The sequence below is a fragment of the Lagopus muta genome, chromosome 3 (genome assembly GCF_023343835.1).
Source record: "Lagopus muta isolate bLagMut1 chromosome 3, bLagMut1 primary, whole genome shotgun sequence".
In the NCBI taxonomy this organism is placed as follows: Eukaryota; Metazoa; Chordata; class Aves; order Galliformes; family Phasianidae; genus Lagopus; species Lagopus muta.
The window spans coordinates 22,542,761-22,558,726 of NC_064435.1; the positions used below are offsets into that span (position 1 = coordinate 22,542,761).

Consider the following 15,966-nt stretch of genomic DNA (forward strand, 5'->3'; position numbering starts at 1 on the left):
TCCTAAATCTGTAAAGTACCTATTGGTTTCCTAACCACGTACCATTTGATTTTCCCCCAAGGAATGTAGGAAACTTTGAAATCACACCATGATTTTGATAACATTAGAATAGACTGAAAAGCCCCAGGGTAACAAACTCACATGCTGCACAGTGATGTCTGATACAGTTAACAGCATCTGAAAGAAAGTTTGTTGTGACAGCTGTGGAGTAGAACGGCTGGAAGGGTAGGTGGACTTGCAAAGTGAGGAGGAGATTTCTGCCTAAAAATAAAGTCACAGAGCTCTTCCATCACTTAGAAAGATAAGGGAAAAAGAAAACAAAACCACTTTATAATCTTGAAGAGTAAAGTCGGAAAGCAGACATTTCTCAGATTGCTCTTCCAGAGTTGTTAAGAATCCTCATCTGAGAGAACATTTCGTTCCAAATCAGTTTAAAAATCCTGGCTTTGGGAACACACACAGTCAAAATTATCATTTGTGTTACAAAGTCTTTAAAATTACCTTTTTAGGTCTAAAGCTAAGGAAAGGAAGAGTGTAACACAACATGGATACAAGACTTTGAATACAATACTGAATCTTATATTTGACCACAAACTCTAAAACTCCAGAGTAAACATCAAACCCTGAGCTGTTCTACCTTTACTGGCTTTAGAAGAACTACTGTCATTTACTGCTACTTAAGATACATCATGAAATCCCTGAAAAGGTAACTACAGCCTCACAATTTATAAGCATGTCCAGCCAGGTAGTGATACTGATTTCACGTCGCAATGGGAAGTTTAGAAGAGAGCAAAGGATCAAAACAGAAGAAGCCCAAAAATACTTAGAGACACCACAAATGTAGCTCCCCATCTGGCAAAAGAAAACACTTATACACTATTCACACCCTGTGCGGGAAGTACTACAGCTTAACACAGGAGGGAAGCAGTAAAAGGAACTGCACTTAACTCTTCCCACACTTCCAAGCCTCAGAATAGCAACAGGTACCTTGCTATAAGCTTACTCAGCAGACGCTGTTAAAGAGGAAGGTAGTAATCTTGAAGAACCACACCATCACCCACATGCAGCTCCCTATCACTGAATCTACAGAATCCATTCTGCAACTTCCTATGAAGCTTTTAGACATAAGGAAGAACTTTTTCTCTCAGACAGTGGTCAGGCACTGGAATGGCCTAACCAGAGAGGTGGTGGAGTCGCCGTCCCTGGCAGTGTTCAAGAGGTGCCTGGATGAGGAGCTGCGAGATGTGGTTTAGTGCTTGTGGTGGCAATGGTGATGAGGAGATGGTTGGACTGGATGATCTTACAGGTCGTTTCCAACCTTGTGATTCTGTGATTCTAAGCTGCGGCAGCCAAGACCATTTTTTTATTATTTTTTTAAGATATCAGCACAGAACAACACCTTGGTCATGCAGCAGCTGATGCTTAACATGCATTCAAAATACAAACAGTCCTCAAAAAAGAGTACATTATCTTTTCAGAGGCAAAAGATGAGGATTCAGTGGGATTTTTAGACAAGAGTAACAGAACAGAAACATTCAAATAAAGAAAGAGAGCTAGAAAGCAACAGTAAAGAAATTCAGATACAGAAGGATGGAAAAAATATATATATACTCATGCACATTCCTTCCAAGACAAAAACATAGTGGCCTCTTATTAATTTAGGAAACCCTTCTTGATTGTGAATGCCCTTTGAACAAACAGACATGTTCAGATGATCCTTGAGGTCCCTTTCAACCCTGGCCATTCTGTGATTCTTGCCTTCAGCAAGACATCTTACGTCCTTTATTTACACTTAAATTATTCTATTCCTACAATTCTAATGCTGAATACTTTCCTTCTGCATTTTTATTAAAGACAAGTCGATTGCATCCGGCCAAAAGATGTAACATATACCAGGACAAATAATCCTATACCAGGACAAAGCCTAGAACAGAAGGTATGACTCATCCATATCACTGGACAGCATTACCTGCTAAAGTTGATGGATGGAAGCTGTAACAGGAGCAAAGTGACCTTCTTTATCAGCAGCCAGAGCAGGTCTGTCAGTCTCTGTTGCAATCTGGTCCCCGATCCCCGAGGAAGCCCAAAGCCATCGAAATGCCACACAGCTGGCACAGCTGGGCACGTGGCTCTGCTCCCAGCAGCAGTCGAGCACCACAGAAGCCAGTCCCACAGAACACGTGTGTGCTTCGTGCTGCTCCACCAGAAAATACAAACACTTCAGTGCCTCCTGACAACAATTAAATCAGAGTTTTAAAGCTGACTACATAATACAGATGTTGATGGGCTGGGTTGGTTGCTTTATTTTTGCCAAAATGAAGCACTAAACTAGGTAATTATGTGACAGCGTGTGATAGATCAAGTTTTCAGAAGAAGTGACATATCTGGTTTGGTAAGCATACTCGTAAAATTCTTAGCTTTTCTATTGATTTTCTATGTAATATTTCTCTATGAGTACACACCTACAAATCACAGAATCACAGAATCATAGAACTGCTCAGGCTGGAAAAGACCTTAAAGATCATCAAGTCCAACCACAACCTGACCATGCTACCCTACCTCTAACAGCCCTCTGCTAAATCATGTCCCTGAGCACCACATCCAAACAGTTTTTAAACACATCCAGGGATGGTGACTCAACCACCTCTCTGGGGAGCCTATTCCAGCACTCTTTCTGTAAAGAAGTGTTTCCCAATATTCAACTTAAACCTCCCCTGGCACAACATGAAGCCGTTTCCCCTTGTCCTGTCACCTGTCACCAGTGAGCATCTGAATAAAACTTTTCATTTTAAGTCAGTAAGTAATACATGTTATTAAATGATTTAAAAAAGAATATAAGAAATACATTTTGAAAAGCATTCAACCACTTTAGCTGCTTTACTCCATCCACCCCCAATCCTATTTTATAGATATATGTAAAATTCCCAATTAAGTGAAAATATATTATTGCTCAGCACTGCTATGATGAAATATTTAATATTGATAATTTTTCCTTATTCAAATAGCTCTAATTCTTCCCAATATCTTTTTACTTTTTACAGTCCCTCTGTAGGCACAAGAAAAGCTGTGTTCATCATACTCTTAGAGCATCAGCATTCAAGGGGACTGTGAAACATACAAATATGATGAACACACTGCTAGATTTGCTAAAAAGCTGATATTCTAGTCCTCTGCCTCCTTAACTGTAAGATATGTCCAACAAGATTTCTCTTCCCAGAGTAACAAGTGCAAATTTGTAAATGCAAGTATATGAAAGGCCACAGCACCAAGTATTGCTCCCTACAATTGACAGAAAAATGAACTTTATACACTTTATAACATACATTGATTTATTCAGAATGGGAAAAAGATCTTAATTTCAATGAGACATGCTATGAAGTATGTTGTTTATGATTTTGCCATGTTCACTAGGACATAATATTAGCACTCAAACATCATATTGTATTTCAACATATCAGCATCGGAAATAAACTGCTACTGCTCAGTGGCAAAGTAAGCTGAGGTCACCATTCCAAAGCAGACTGCAATGCAAACTAGAAAGAAAAAAAAAGGTTAAAATGCTCAAATGAAAGAATCGTAAAGAGACCATAAACAAGACAAACACACTTTACTCAAAGAGTGTGAGCTGGTTTTCAGCCAATTTTGAGAAACAGATTTGCAAAGCTGGACCTCAGGAAAACACCACTAACATTTCCTAGCCAAAACTACTCAGCACAGCACACATTTGCCTACTTTGATCAGTACAGTTACTAGGCAAAAGGAGGCTCTGATTACAGATTTTAACTTCTAATTATTTTTCACTGCTACTTAAGAGGCAAAAAGTTATTCAATAATTTTGCTGCAGGAAAAAAAATAAAAATCAGTTACTGTAGGAGAAATCTACTGCTATAAATGGTTTTGTTGATTGCTGTTTTTTTTTAAGAGGCAGTCAGCCAGCCAAGTTTGGATTAGGTCCACAGTGCCAGCCCTGCAGATACTCTGAGGTAAGCTTGCCATTAAAAACTGACAACTACAAACAAACAAAATGGATAAGTAATTGAAAGAGGAGGAACCCAAAAGTGACATCCCCAACTCAATAACACCACAAAATACATTTCAATTAGCAAGGCCATTCAATCTCTCTCTGCTGACACCTCCAAGAGCAGCCATCAAAAGCTTTCTGCAGTGAGGCATATGGTCGTATTACAGAGTCAATTGGAAATCAAAGTCAAAACAAGGAAAAAAGAATATATAACGGAGTACACACACCAGTTATACAGAGAGAGAACAGTGACAAACACTTTAAGTGAGTCTCGTTGTGGCAATTCCTGTTTTTCTGGGTCAAGCCCTTCTACTTCCCAAACTGATTTTTTTCCAGATGTGTTTATGACTTTTGATTGAGCATAATGAAAACTTTTTAAAAGTAAACCATTAAAGTATCCAGTCTGCTGGTAATAAGTATTTCACAAAGTGTGTTCTCCATTTACTTTGTTCACACTAACACAGCTGGCATGCTTCCATCCAGAATTCTTATGCAGTGACTGCAAGGATTCCTCATGCAGGTGATGTGAGGAAACAGCTACAGAGCTGCTGCAAGTTAGAAAATGTTACTTAACTATCCCAAGTTTTCTTGTAGTCAAAATTTTAAGATGGGAAAACACATACTGGAAAGGCTAGATGCATAACATTTTCACATGAAAGTACATCAATGCAAAATTAAGAAGTTAATTGAATAATTAGTTCTCAAACAAACATCTTCTAACTTCTATCTACAGTATGTCATTGGTCCTCTGTTTTTTTTTTTTGTTTTTTTTTTTTGTTTGTTTGTTTTTTTAAGGGGAAAGAGAGGAGCATAGGGCTGAGAGGCAAACAACAACTGACATCTGAATGAACACCAGTTTCTTAACACCTCAATACCTATTGATGAATTAACATTCTAAGCAGAAGATTCAAAACAGAAGAAATTTCTATATAAAGCAGCCAAAAGTAACAGCATAAATCTGAGCAGATGTTCAAATTGGAGTTAAGATTGTGTAAAGCATCTTTTGGAGGGCTGTGTTTATTTCTCAGTACACAGAAGTACCATTCATGTGCTCAAATTAAAATATTTGAGTATAGTAGCATCAGACTAACAGTTTCACTTACTATAAACTACATCTGCTTTTTATTAAGATACTTACATGATGAATTATCCCTAAAGTTAAATGTAGATTACGCACAGTTTTCAGATTCAGGATCGTTAGCCACTGCCCTTGAACAACATTTTCAAAGAGACTTCAAGCCATCAGTTTTAGGAAATATTTGTTTGTTTGTTTGTTTTCTTCTCAATTTTTCATTAAAAGTTCTTAGAAAAAGCCCCAAAATGACATAATTACGATATTGTAATATATTTTAGACAATGTTGTTAATGTGAGTAACTCTTCAAGCAAAAATAATGTCTCAGTCTTGCACAGATGCATATGCAGAGGTACCACAGAACATATACACACAAATACTAACAGCAGTTTCAGAATAAATGACAAGAGCACCAATGCCAAAAATTATTTATGAGCTACACTGGAAATAGCTTTCCAAAACAGCAAGAAATATTTGTGAGATGAAAAGTGGTTTACTGAACCATGAAACTGCCATTTCTCAACACAGTTGTTTGAATCTTGTGGTATTAAAAAAAAGAAATGGAGATCCATTCTCTAAAACACTCAGAGGTGCTTTGTCCTAGCAGTCAAAATTTTGTGGTACTCTTTGTTTGACTCAGATATTTGACATAGTCTTGAACGTGACTATACAAAAGTTGATACTGCATTTCAGCATCATGTCAATGGAGAATACTGATTTTGGCAAACTGGAGCTGACTAGATATACGTATATGACATTTTCTGGCACACGTTTTACAGCATCTGGCACACACTTTGTAGCATCTGCAATACTATTCAAGGCAGAATGTGATCAACACTCTTGCTGCAAATACTATGTGAAGATATCTGTCTTTGTACTGACATGACTTTAATACTGCACCTGTCCAATAATACTTAGACATTAAATAATGCCAAAAAAAAAAAAAAAAAAAAAAAGTACAGCAGGAAACAAAACAGCTTAAGCTTTTCTCCTAGGCCTTAAACCCTGCTGCACCACTGCCTGGAGAGCTGCAGCTCCGTTGCCAGACCCCAAGTTGCTCACTCTGTCCCTCCCACTCTTGCATGTCACAGCCAAAACTCCTGGGTATGCTGTAGTAGGTTTGCCTACAGTCAAGATCTTCTCACAGCAACGTGAAGCGACCAGGAACACAACAGAGGGTGACACCAACAAAGGGTGAAGGCATTTAATTACCATGTTGGCAAAGTGGGGAGGGCACCCTTGTACTGGGGCACCTCTAGCTTTTACCCCACCTGGTAAGTAGCCCTGCAAATACTGCTTTGGGAATGCCATCTCTGTGTTTCTAGTCACAAGACTAACCACTAAGGAGACAAAAGTTTGTACAATTAACCCATTCAGAGCACTCCAATTGGAAGACATACGAGGAGTGGCTGAGGCCGCTGTGTTTGTGCAGCCTAGAGCAGAGGAGCTGAGGGGAGGCCTGATGGCGGCTGCAGCTCCTCACAGGGAGCGGAGGGGCAGCGCTGAGTTCTGCTCCGTGTGACAGCGACAGGGCCCGAGGGAACGGCATGGAGCTGCGTCAGGGGAGGGGCGGGTGGCGGTCAGGGACAGGGGCTGCAGCGGAGGGCGGCGGGCACGGAACGGGCTGCACGGGGCAGTGGGCACGGCCCCATGCCGGACTTCAGGGAGCAGTTGGGCAGCGCTCAGACACGGGGTTGGAATTTGGGGTGGCCCTCTGTGGAGCTGGGAGCTGGACTCAATGATTCTTTCATCTCAGGATGTTCTATGATTACGATTCTATAATATTATGCATTTTAAGAGACTGGTGATCTTCAAAACCACCCACCTGCCTTGTCACATACTGCATAAAATTCCGGGGATCTACAACAACACGAATAAGGAGACTAGCATTGGTGGTCCTTCAGCAAATCCAGATGATGCAAGCATCAGTCCCTTCTAAGTGCCAATTAAAATGAAACTGATATTGGAGGATACATAAATGATCACTTAAGAATCAGTTACATATATTGTGGTTTAGATTTTATCACATATATCAGCTTGCGAGCAGGGACAATTACTAGGTGGAGTCTGCATAAAATTACAACTGATCATTCAAGAGGTGGCAAAAACAAAAACAAAAACCACCTTTTTTTCTTTTCAGCTAAAGTAGCATCCTATTGAGGAGGACCGTCTCACCACATCTGCCCACAATTTCATGACTTCCTATGAGGGTCACTCCTTAGAATGTTCTTTTAAACCAGCTGGAAGCCAGGCCGGGGCCTCTGCAGAGCTTTGGTCAACGATGTAGAGATCAATCCTGCTCGCTAGTCAATGAAGCAGACCTGCTCCCTGACAACATCCCAGTTATCCATGGGTGCAGATCAGCTCTGACCCTACAGCTCTAACTTCACGCTTACCACAGCTTTACTTGCTGAACACGGAATACTTAAGACCACCTGGAGAGCGGGAAAGTCAGCAAAAAGCCTGCATTTCTTAAACAGCTTTCCCATTTCATTCATAGATTAAAGCTCTTTCTACAGTAAAGTTACCTCCTGCTTTCAGAGCAGCTGAGCTTGCACAGACCTCCACTCACCATTGCAGCAATGCTCTCTGCCAGCTGTTCTCTCACCACAGCTGACAATATTTTCCAAGAAAAAGGCCAGCATTAGCTGACTTTCATCCTTTTTATGCCACTTCTCTGCTGGGACAGGAGACATGAGACAGCATGCTTTATTTAGTTAATTTTGGAAGGTTGTACAAGATCCCTACTCTAGTTATTATTTTTTTATTATTATTATTTTTTAAAGTAGAGTTCACATAGTGATAAGCTCACAATAGTTATTTTTATGTAATGTTCTTCAAAGGAACTTTCCCATGCTCCCGCTTCTGTTTTCATGCTGCTAACCAGGCTGCATGTTCTAGATTTTCAGTAAACAGACATCTAAGTACATTTAATGCTAAAACCAAGACGCTGTTGAGAAAAGCAATAGAGAAGTGCCACATCTTCAAGCACAATCATAACGAGGAAACACCAAAGGAGATAAAGCAGCAGGTGAAAGGAAGAAGTTAGAAAAAGAAATGCCTATTTATTATTTCTCCCCCCAGAATAACTGCTCTGACTTTGGTAAACACTTGAGACCTGCAAAAGCATGGTGGTGGGTCTGACAAGAGCGCAGAATGTAACTCAGTGCTAGGACTGCTGTGAGGGCTGCACCATAACCGCAGAAAATGGCTCTGGTTTCAGAAAAACAAACAAGCATATAGAATCCAGATATGCTTCACAGACACATACATACAGCCCAAATAGCTGTTGGGTTCATCTTCTGACTTAACATCAGGGTCGCCAAAACAGGCCTCACTTTGTATGTTTGTTTTTTACCCTCCTACTTTAAATAAAATTTGCCGTATGATTTGGATCAAAGGAACATGGGATATATCACCATTGGTAACAGATATCTCTTCAAATAAAGCTTAAAGCACACATTAACTTTTTTCAGCTTAAACCTTAAAAGCTTAAAAGCTTAAACCATAATGCAATTTTCACAGACTGTTAAAGTACAAATAACATTAGACAGGAGAGCATGATGTGGAAGAAAAAAAATACACCAGCTGTGCCAAAATTCCCATTCTACAGAAAGCATGAAGTCTTGCTCACTTATGAACTTACTGCTGTTGTGTCAATAGGATTATCTTCACTCAAAAGCAATATTCTGAGCCAAAAACCTATGAGCAATGAGAAAACTGCCAACTATAAGAAAAAAAAGAAACACTGAAAATACTTTCTACTCTAGGAATAAATACTTGCTAATGAGTTTACAGTTCACAGCCATATGTAAACACAGAAAGATAATCATTTTATTCTTAATTATATCTGTTTCCAACAAAACAAAAAATTTGTTGCCTCAGCCAAAATTAAGAAGGGAGGCTGAAAGCAGCCGCTACCTGCAATAAGCACAGCAAAGTGTAAAGAGATGTTCTGACTATCACAGTAAGCTGCTCCATCCACATTTCTTCTAGATCAGACACAGCATTTGTGAGAGGAATTCAGAGGTGCTCTGTGGTTCTACAGCAGTCCAAAGTGAGGCAAGTAACCAACAACTCCATAAGATCCACTCATGCCAGAAATTTTGGGTTTGGCTATGTCAGGTCTTTACAATAGTTATGGCTGTACTGTACCCCAGATAATGCTGCAATGCAAGACATATTTGCTGGTTCAGGCAGCACGATATGCTGCCCTGAAAACAAGCACATCTGTCCTCATTCGATTATTCCTTCAAGAGCAGCCACAGAGTGATTTCTTTTCATTACTGCCCTTCAGACAGGCTTCTCTTTGGTCATAATAGGTAAGCCCAAAACAAAACACGAATCAGAGATCTTGGATTGGTAGTAATGAGTATTCAAATCAGCACAGGTGTATGTTAACAGCTGATGGACTACACAACAAAAGTCTGGACCAGTCATGGCTTAAGTCCATATAGGTCACAGCTACAGTGGCTCTGCCCTCCAAACTGCCTTCCACTCACCCCAGAACATTTCCCATGTGGTCAGGCAGCAAGTTGGTTCTGGGAACCAATCCAGCGAAAAATACATTCATTCTTGTTTCCAGAAATTCATCACAAGCATTAGTAGCAAAGGTTATTGTCAAGGAGAAAATGAGGGTGTCCTACTCAAAGCAAGGTCAGTTGGACTGTGGCAGTGCAGACATCCTGAAAAGCATCCTGAAAACTGTTCCTTCCCTCATCTCTGCTACTGGAGAGCCTTGGGCAAAGGGACAGATGGCTGGCTGAGGTGGAAACCTCTGCAGCAACCGCAGTCGGATTTGACAGGGCAGTAACTGAGAGCTGATGCACAGAACTTTTCCAGACTGTTCTAGAGACTTTTTTCTCTTTTTTTTTACTTCTGAACTACATAACCTCCCTATAACTCTTTACCTAACAACTACTTAAAGACAACCAAACTCAACTAGTAATTAAAATCAAGTTGACTTCTGCTTGGAGGGTATCTCACAATGCATCAAGAAGGTAGAAATTGTCTGTTCTCTATAACTCTCGGCACTGCTGAATACATTACCTGTGGTTAGTGTTATACTTTTCTGGTATTATGACAACTTAGCTGGTTGCCATAACAGAAAATATTAACAGCCCACTACACTATATGATCAACCTGGAAAAAAATTAATTACTTAATTTTTGTTTGCTTTCAAAGCAATGAAGAATTTCAACAGACCAGAATTCCAAGAAGTGTTTTTGCAAGTGTTTTTGCAGGCTGCCACGGAAGGACAATCATGTTTCATATGGGAGAGCACAACTGGAGAGAGTCCTAGAAGGTGAGCCCTATGATTCAGAACAAGATCAGAAACGCTAACCTCGAAACCTGTGGAAAGTAGATTAATCATTTCAGATTAATCAAATTTATGCTTTAGTTTTCAACAGCAATGGATAAAAAAAAAAAGCACAAACTCTCCAACTGAGTCTACAGCCTCAGATCTCACTTTAAAGCCTCAAAAAAGCACAGTCTTTTCTCAAATGTCTATTGGCACGCTCACAATATTATGTAAGTGCCTTTTGTGGGGCTACTTGAAACACCACATTACTTTCAACTCACTTGTCTTATGTAAATTTAGTCAAGTGTCTCCTCCGAAAAAAAAAGTAATACAGAAATTAAAGACACAGGATATCAATATACATGTAACAGATGAAAGCTAGAAAAACTGGGGGAGGAATGACCTCAAACCCTTTCATACATAGTGTTCCAGCAGGAAATGTACTACTGCTACATTCGATTAAAAGAGCAGACACCATAACCAGCAACTGAAAAAAGAAGAAATAAAAAGAAAAATCAAATAGACTAAAAACCAGAAATGTTTTCTCGCACTGATGTTAAAATGGGCTTCAGAAGAGTGACAACTGCCAGTCACATAAAAGCTAAATCAAGTGGGATCAAACAAACAAATTTGGGCAAATGCCACTGTTCTGCTGAAGGCAGGATGGTCAGCTGAGCAAGTTTAATATAATCCTGCTTCGTCGTTCGTATTTCCTTCCATGTAAGAAGTGTCTACGGCACATTAAATGAGATCAGCCTCCTCTCTCTACAACATACAGCAGCTTGATTTAGAATTCATCTTGGCAGGTTATGAATTAAGATAAATCTGACCAGAATTTTTATTTTCTTTTACAGCCCGGTTTCAAAGATTGCACATCTTTTTCCACAGCTCTCATTGCAATGGGTACCACAGAGAAACAGCTTCTAAGAGATACTTTTTGATCCAAATACCTGTTCACTGAATATTTCAACTGAATCCCAACTTGGCAGCAACAAAACCAAAGGAATTTTCACTTTTCTCTCTCATACTCACCGTGGAGAAAATTCTTCAAACAGACCTATGTTAACTAGATTTAAAAGACTCTAAGATCATATTACCATTCTTCATACCTGGACAGAAATACGGAATCCAAATGAGCTGAGTGTCTCAATGCTCTCCGTTTCGAACAGAACAAAACAAACAGTTGCAGTACATTCTCTTGGTCCACCCCCCCCCCCAAAAAAAAAAGAGAAAAAAAATCCCAAACCATGCCTCTTGCAGGATCACAATGCCCAAATATCATTTCTAAAACTACGGGATAATAAGGCTAACATTTTTCTCAAGCTGACATACAGTTTTGTCTTGTATTGTAAAACTGAAACAAAAAAGAGTAGAGCGTTTTCTGCAGATTCTGTCAGAACTTTTGACTTAACCAAGTAATTGGCATTTAGAAGATTACAAATCAGAGCCAAAAATTCACTACTGCTATCAGAGTGAAAAATGTAAGTGACTGAGGGGTCAAATGAAGAAAGAACTTACATTTATTTTAGTACCTCGAGATTATTGTAGACATTTGGTAACAAAAACATGAAAGATTACTGCAATGCAGTTTTTGACAGATAATATTTTCTGTCCAGACAGAATAGAAAGAACTGCAGAACTTCAAGATTGTAATCGTTTTGTACATTTCTACGCTCAAAGTACTTTTTTAAGCAAAATATTTCACCCCTGCAGCTGCTATCTCTTAGATGTACTGCCATCCTTCATTTTCATCCTCCCACAACTGGGAAAGAAGGAAGAAATGACAAGACAAAGTTTTCAATCTTGAAACAAGAAAGTTTATATGCTATAGCAGGAATAGATAAATGAATCCCAAGAGCATTATGAGTTTCTGCAATTGTATCAACAATAAAAGGCTGCGTAAGTCGCTTCCTTTGCTGAGTCGGTGTTAAAGACATGCAGGCATTTGCAAAACCACGTTATAAAACAAAAAAGAATTTATATGAGCTTTTACTGACAGATGTCTCCCAAAAGAGGTCAATGCCAGGTTGTTCTTCCTTTGCAATCTGTTCTTATCTGATTTAGTATCTTATTGTTCTGCTGTTCAAAAGAATTATATGTATCTTAAACACCAAGAAACAAGATCGACTAAGACAAAGGCTTAGTATGAAACTGTAAAGCTGCAGCGGCTCTGATCCAAGTTCATCTGTACAGACTTCATCTAAAAGTCTGAAGCTGAGCAAAGCAACACTGATTGTAAAGCACAACTCATACATGCTATTTAAGATAGAGCAGATGCGTCTGAAGAAATGAGTCAAAGTTTACAAGGAAACAAGGCTTATGACCTCTCACAGATACGGTAGGCTTTGCAAGGTTTCTTTGGGGAAAGATGCATTGTGGAACTTATTCAAAATAATAATCTAACAGAAGGAACATCAGACAAGACTGGAAGGTGTTCCAAGGAGGGACAGAAGATAAGCATGAGAATGGCTTTTAACAAAAGCCTTCGTCCTTGCATAAAAGTAAGCAAAGAAAAAACAAGGCTAACCCTTGTCATCCTGGCTTAAACCCTACTGTCTCAAGCAAAAAAAAAAAAAAAAGGTACATTTTAAACAAAGACATGGATGTAAACAGTCCTTTCATTCCCACACAGGGAATCTGTTCTCCAGTCATAGCAAAGATTGCTCTCTAAGAGAAAACACCCACGCACTCCCCTCTCATCAACAGATTAATACACTCTTACCGTGCTTCAATACAAAAAGGCAACCAGATGTGGAACAGTTTCCAGAAACAGTAAAAATTAATCTAATTTTGAACTGAATGAAAACCAGACAGACAATTTTTTTTTTTAAACTCAAACCCACAAAATCAGGATTCCAGCTGGTGAACGTGCATGGCCCTTCCTGAGCAGCCTTTTGGGTACTCTTCCAGCACCTGGAAAAGTCAGGTCCCAAGGTGCTGCAGCTTGAAGGCAGAGGCAAGCTGCCATCAATTAAACATAAATCCAACATGTGAATTTTGAACCTTCTCTTCAGTAGTTCACAAGAGTTGACTTGCAACTTGCCAGATACAGCCACCAGATTGAAAAGCTCCTCCATACCAAATACTTTCTTTTAAAAAATCAATTTCAGCTTGCAAAATTCATTCTTGTTTTTTTTTTTTTAAATTCATTTTTCTTTCATATTCTTAGTAGTTCTACGAAATACGTATATAATTTCATACATGAATATAAAACTCTCTCTCTTACATACTTTCCTCTTTCACATCAACTTGGAAAAAGCAGTCTTTGAACAATGAAGCCCTGCCAAAACAAACCTAAATGGTACTAGTTTCTGGTACTTCCTACTCAGAAGCACTATATCATTTTCCATGCTTGGATTTCCTTGCCACGATGTGCCATAAAGCCTAACTATGCGATTCATCTGATACCTGCGAGTTTTGTGTCTGGTGACATTTTTCAGAGCAACGTTCTCTTCAGCCCAGCTGTTTCCAGGAGAGCCCTGAGCAGCCATGCCTCACCTAGCACTGACCATACATCCCTGAAGCACATGGCTATGGCCAATCGACACACTTTTTAATTTCCTCCAAGAGACGAAGGAACGTACTACTTCTGACTGCGCAGGGCGGCCCGCAGAACCACCAGCACACAGCCATCTGTCCTCCAAAGAAGGAAGGGCAGAGGGGCCGGGCCGAGGACTCTGACCCGCCGGCCCCAGGCACGGCAGGGCAGGCGAAAGGCAGGGCGCCATTTCGGTGTGGCCGCAGCTAGAGCGAGCGGGCGGCAGGAGGAGGTGACAGGGCAGCGCCCGGCCAAGGCCCCGCGATGGCGGGCCGCCGGCCTTCCTTGCCTCCAGGCAGGACAAGGAGCGCGGGCACGCGCTTCCCTGCGGCTGTCTCGTTCTCCCGTCCCGCCCCGCTCGGCTTCCCGCGGAGAGGAGGAAGAGAAGGAGGGGAGCAAACACGCACCTTCCCCGAGCAGCCCCAGCGGCGCCAACAGAGCCCCCGCCTTCGCCGGGCCTGCCGGGGACGGTGGGGAAGAGGAGGAGAGGAAGCAGCCGCGGGGCGGAGTAGGGGGACGGGCCGGGCCCGCCGGTGCTGTTCGGCCGGAGCCGCCTCGGGGCTCGAGCGGCCGTTCCGGGCTCCAGCGAGGCGAGGTCGCTGCCTGCCCTCAGCCCGAGGCCGTAATTAAAACACTGGCGGCGTAAATCCACCGCGTTCAGAGCTGTCGCTCGTCTCCGTGCCGCTGGGAACGGGGCACGGGCACCGCTGTGCGCAGCGCGGCCCATCCGCGAAGAGCGCCGCGTTCATCTCAATAAAGGCGTGTTTATAAAAGCGCTTGGGTAAATGGGTGCGATTTCTTCTGTAGATAAGATCTGAAAATACAAACACGGGTCTTAATCTGCAAACGCTTGAATTTAAGCGCTTGATTAGTTCCATTGAAGACAATGGGACTGCTCTAGTGCTTGGAGGTAAGTGTTTAAGGATCAAAGCCCTTGGTGCAGTTCTAAAAAGCTGCTCTATCAGGAAGACCGTGAAGAATTTCCCTCTAAAATTCAACGCGGTGTTATAATATTCACATTCTCCATGATACACATTCTCCATGAGTGAAAAGACTGCAGTGCTAATGAGCGGTAACTTGGGGAAGGATGTGAAAGAGGCACTGCAAGATAATGGCTATTCCCGGGGGCCCAAATCTCCCTTCTATTGGTCTGAGGTGAGGCACTTGTGTTTCACCTGTGCTTTTCAGTGGGCAATCTAGATGGCACGTTCTTGCAGTGTTCTCTCCTGCACAGAGTACTTCCGTGGGATGCAGTGTTGTGTTTCATTCAAACTGCTGTAGTCCTCGAGAGCCCCGTTCCATTGAGGGAAATAACTGATTAAATGGAACTGTTAATAAATTGCTGTTAGAGATCTGCCTGCCCTTCTGTCTCTTCACAGAATCACAGAATGGCCAGGGTTGGAAGGGATCTCAAGGATCACGAATCTCCAACCCCCTGCCACATGCAGGGCCACCAACCTCCCCATTTAATGCTAGACCAGGCTGCCCAGGGCCCCATCCAACCTGGCCTTGAACACCTCCAGGGATGGGGCATCCACAACCTCTCTGGGCAGCCTGTTCCAGTACCTCACCACTCTCATAGTAAAGAATTTCCCCCTGACATCCAACCTTAATCTTCCCTCCCTCAACTTAAAACCATTTCCCCTTGTCCTGCAGTTATCAACCCTATCAAAGAGTTGATACCCCTCCTGTTTGTAGACTCCCTGAAAGGCTGCAATGACGTCACCCTGCAGCCTTCTTTTCTCCACATATCCTCCCTGATAGGCTGTGTCAGAGGCAAGGACTCCATGAAGAAATTATATACAGTGATTGAGGTTGTATGTCAGTGGTTGGGCATCCTGCAAAAATATATTCCATTCTCAAAGGTTGGCTACTGCCCCCACAAATTCTGAAACTTAACCACCAATGCATGGATCTCCCTTTTGCTTCCATGGAGAAAGAGAATGGAGGACAGACCTGAAAGAAGGAGCTAATGTAAAATTACAGTTGCATTTGAATTTACAATCTAGGTTGGTTCCTTGTGACTGATTCC

General features: G+C 41.3%; 1 protein-coding gene across 3 annotated transcripts in view; it reads right to left on the minus strand.

Annotated features, from left to right (window-relative positions):
• The window catches only part of CPQ (carboxypeptidase Q), a 166,875-nt gene extending 152,372 nt beyond the window's left edge, over window positions 1-14,503 (minus strand). Inside the window, exon 1 of one of the 3 annotated variants that reach the window (XM_048940009.1) lies at window positions 14,342-14,503. The gene's annotated coding sequence lies outside the window, so the exon portion shown is untranslated. Of the gene's footprint in view, window positions 1-1,969; window positions 2,188-13,804; window positions 14,054-14,341 lie in introns of those variants that run through there. The other 2 variants (XM_048940008.1, XM_048940007.1) reach the window with 2 other exon arrangements.
• Between the last annotated feature and the right edge of the window lie 1,463 nt (window positions 14,504-15,966).